Source organism: Ailuropoda melanoleuca, chromosome 8 (assembly GCF_002007445.2).
Source record: "Ailuropoda melanoleuca isolate Jingjing chromosome 8, ASM200744v2, whole genome shotgun sequence".
Classification (NCBI taxonomy): Eukaryota; Metazoa; Chordata; class Mammalia; order Carnivora; family Ursidae; genus Ailuropoda; species Ailuropoda melanoleuca.
The window spans coordinates 22,031,957-22,036,770 of NC_048225.1; positions in this window are offsets into that span (position 1 = coordinate 22,031,957).

Genomic DNA, 4,814 nt, shown 5'->3' on the forward strand with positions numbered 1-4,814 from the left:
TGTGATTCTAATCTCACATCAATGCTATCCAGGCAGTGAAAACCCCCGACTCGGTCTCTTCAAAGCTAGGCTTCTCAGGTACTTGCTAGAAGACGAATAGAACAACCTGAAGTTTTTCTCTCCATCTGCTCTTTGGGCCTTGAGCTGGCAGCCACGAACTAGGTATAGCATCATTTAAATACTTTTCAGAAGAACATCTTGAGCTCATAATCTGACTTACTTTTACAGAGTTCCATTTATACGCCAAAGTACATATTAGAATAGAGTCTCTAAAAAACACATTTTCACAAAACAGGAAACTGAGCAATTCACGAACAGATAGTAATGGATTTGTTTATTTTTTTAATCACAAATGGAAATGTTTCTGAAAAAATCCATTTTTAGCTGTAGCAGCTAGGACACTTTAGGTTGCAAATAACAGAAAAACGAACTCAAACTGAATTAGGCCCCAGAGGGAATTTATGAGCATATGTAGCAGGGATAAAGGCATGGCTCCATCCAGGCAAACAGTGTGGTTGGATGCAGTGCCTACCTCTTGGCTCGCTTCTCCAGGTTGGCTTCATCCTCAGCCTCTATCCATTCATTGCAAGATGGCGGCCAATACCTCCAAGTCTATATACACACACCTGGTTGAAGTCCAAGGATAATATGAAAACCAGGGAGATTTGATGGTCCACAGAAAGGAGAGGAGCTCTTCCAGTTAACGTGGACTGAGAATGGTGGAGCAGTTATTCCTCAGAGGAAGTTCTGAGTGCTGGTCACGGAAGGGAGAATGGATGGCAAGCTGGTAAAGGCAAGAGATATCAACTCTCCTAGGAAAACCAAAAATTCTGAGAGAAGCATGAGATTCGGTGCTTATCAAGTCTCCTGCTTCATTTATAACCTACGTGGCAATTCACTTTATGATAGGTACACGGTAGGTGCTCATACATATTTGTTGAATGAATGAATACAGGGGCGCCTGGGTGGCACAGTCGTTAAGCGTTTGCCTTCGGCTCAGGGCATGATCCCGGCGTTCTGGGATCGAGTCCTGCATCAGGCTCCTCGGCTGGGAGCCTGCTTCTTCCTCTCCCACTCCCCCTGCTTGTGTTCCCTCTCTCACTGGCTGTCTCTGTCTCTGTCAAATAAATAAATAAAATCTTTTAAAAAAATGAATGAATACAGCATGCTCTTCGTGTCAGAACTGCTACCTGTTTGCCTGAACTTGAGCGAGGTCATTGCACAAGAGACATGGCTCTGGGTCATAGGTGCCATCCCTCAGATATTCCGCAGCCCTGGCATAGAACTCTCGCATTGTACCCTGGTTGTCTGTTTACTCACCTACCTCCCCCACCTTGACTCGAAACCCTCTGAGGTCAGAGCCTACATGTTTCCTCTTTGAATCTTAAGGACCCAGCATAGCACTGGTACACAATCTGTTCTCACTAGTTACTTGCTGCATATAGGCCTGCACGTGTGTATGAATGAGCACACGAATGAATCAATGAATGAATGAACAGTTCAGTGGCAGCCGTCTTGAATCTTTCAGAAAACTGTGGTTTTTTTCTCACTTCAGTCCTTGCACTCAATCAGTATACTCTTTTATTTATTTTAAAATTTTATTTTATTTAAATTCAATTAATTAACATATGGCGTATTATTAGTTTCAGAGGTAGAGTTCAGTGATTCATCAGTTGCGTATAACACCAGTGCTCATTCTTTCAAGGGCCCTCCTTAATGCCCATCACCCATTTACCCCATCCCCCTGCCTACCTCCCCTCCAGCAACCTTCAGTTTTTTCCCTAGAGTTAAGAGTCTCTTACAGTTTGTCTCCCTCTCTGATTTAATCTTATTTTATTTTTACCTCCATTCCCCTATGAGCCCACGTTTTGTTTCTTAAATTCCACCTATGAATGAAATAAGTCAATCAGAGAAAAATGATTATCATAGGATATCAATCAATATACTTTTAAAGCAGTGATGCTCAAACTTGTTTGCACGTCTGAATCACCTTGGGGTTGGGTCTGGGGTCTTTAAAAAAATTCTGAAGTTCAGGGCGCACCCCAGACCAATTAAATCACAATATTTTGGGGTTATACCTGGCAATAGCAATATTTGAAGTTCCCCAGGTGACCCCAATGTACAGACAACTTTGGAAAACTGCTCTCTGGGTTTACTCAGAAACTTGGTGCTTTGCAAAGGACATCTATGATTGCCTTTTCTCATGGCTACCTCTGGTTATGGCAATGTAGTCCCACTGCCATCCCACTTGCCTGGGATCAGGCAAGAAATCTCCTGAGCTTTTATAACAGGCCTCGGGTATGTCTCTAAGGACAAAGGAAGGTAGCGAGGGGATGTTTATTAAGTTCTAAAGCTTAAATTTGTGGTTTCCTTAATCATCTGTTTCCCTTTATTCATGGCAGTGCAGAAGCATGAGCTGGGACAGATCACTTATCAGAATTGCCAACAAACTGGATGCCTTCTCTTGGTCTCACTGGCATCTTCAAAGCTCAGGTGATGTCAAGAGCCTGAGTGAATGGGCTCAGGGTTTTGTGTCTCTCAAACGCCCATCTCTATCAAGGTGAGATGGCCTATATCCATCGAAAGCAAATCTTAGAATTTAGACTTCAGCTATCAATGGATCTGCAAAACCCATGGATCCAATCTTGTTGCCATTAGATCCTTGCTATTCATAGTATAATCAATGGACTAGCAGCGTGGGCTTCCTTTAGGAGCTTCTTGGAAATGCAGACTGTCAGGCTGCAGCCCAGATATACTGAACAGGACCCCCAGGGGGTATGCGTGAACATCTACATTTGAGAAGCACAGCTCTAGACTACCTTGATGAGAAAACAGAAAAAACAAAAAGTTTTGACATTTTCCCCATTGCTCAGAAAAAGTCTAACCATTTTTGCTTCTGTGGAACTTTGACTATTTTGTGTCTCTACTGAAAAATGCCCAAGGTACCTCCATCCTTTGCTTATGAGAAATAGCCTTACCATTAGGGCTTTCAAAACAATGGCAATGGTTCTGTTAATGTTTTGATGCCTGGTCTTTGCATTTGTCTAGAAGAATTCTAGAATCCCTATTTCTAACTGTATTACTAGGAACTGCAGTGAAGTGGGAAAATAATCTGAATGGACCTACACTGGAGGGTTCATGTCCTCATCATATTTCTCATTTCTATTTGCACTGTAATAGTACCTTGGTTCGGCAGAGAAACAAATGATCTGAATGAAAATGCAATAAATATAAATCTGTTCTTGGGCAAAGGGATTATGAAACAGCCAGAATCAGGGCATAGTAGTGTCATTTGCTTGATTTGTGAAGTGAGGAGTTTGGGGAGATCAGAAGTCAGAGATCAAAATGTAAAGCAAACTCCAGGCAGAGTGGGAAGGGCTGGTGGGATCAGGTATGGTAGTGGCGAGTAGATCAGGGAAAGTGGGTTGAGGGTTCAGTAGTAAATGGGTTCCATCCTTCTTGAATATGGCATCCAGGGGAATGAATTTCCACCGGTGTTGGTGTTGCCTTGAAAACCTGAGGGATTGCATATGGAAGCCCTGGCATTCTTGGAGAACCTGTCTACAGCTCATCAGTCTGATGGGGTAATGAGCTGTAATAAGAAGCTAGACTTCAGGGGCGCCTGGGTGGCTCAGTCGGTTAAGCACCTGCCTTCGGCTCAGGTCATGATCCCAGGGTCCTGAGATAGAGTCCTGAGTCCTGCATGGGGCTCCTTGCCCAGCAGGGAGTCTGCTTCTCCCTCTGCTGCTCCCCCTGCTTGTGCTCTCTCTCTCTGACAAATAAATAAATAAAATCCTAAAAAAAAAAAAAGTAGAAGAAGCTGGACTTCAGTATTTAGAATCGAATCTAGATTTAGTTACAAAGCTCAATATGTGTGTATTAGTCAGCCAGAGCCGCTATAACAGAGGGCCACAGACCAGGGGGCTTGAACAACTGACTTTTATTTCCTGATCATTTTGGATTCTAGAAGTCTAAGATCAAGGCTTCAGCCAGGACTGGCTCCTTCTGAGGCTTCACTCCTTGGCTTGCTTATGACCAACTTCCGGCTGTGTCCTCCCCTGGTCTTCCCTCTCTACGTGTCTGTGTCCTAATTGTCTCTTCCTGTAAGGACACCCATCATACTAGATTAGAACCTTCCCTAAGGACCTCCATTTGACCTTAATTACCTCTTTAAAGACCTTATCTCCAAATGTGCTCCCATTCTGAAGTACTGGGGGTTAGGACTTCAACCTATGTATTTGGGGGCAGACAATTCAGCCCATAACAATGGGTAAATTACTAAATTAGAATCATAGAAAAAAAGGAAAGGAATCTAAAAGATCACTTAGCCCAGTGTGTCCATTTTATTTATAAGGAATTAGAAACCATTAGAGATGTAGTGTTTTGTTTTAACACCAAGGTTATCAGTACTGGGACTAGAACCTAGGTCTGTCCTGCAGCTTTCCACTCCCTCATCCTCCTCTTCCTTGGACAGAACCCAAGGCAAAAAAGTAACACTTACACGGGGGATCACTTCCCAAACTTTGATAAGCTCACAGATCACTGGGGGATCTTTTTAGATGCAGATTCAGATTCATTAGACCTGAAGAGGGGCTCCTGATTCTGCATTTCCGGCAAGCTCCTGGGTGTGGCTGGCATAGGTGTGGCTGGTGTGGCAATAGTCCTCAAGCTGTGGTCTCCTGGACCGTCATCACCAGGAAACTGGTCAGAAATGCAAATTCTCAGGCCCACTGCCGATGTACCAAACCAGAAGCTCCTGTGGTGGTGCCTAACATTCTGTGTTTCTGTATCCCCTCCCTGAGTGATTCGGATGT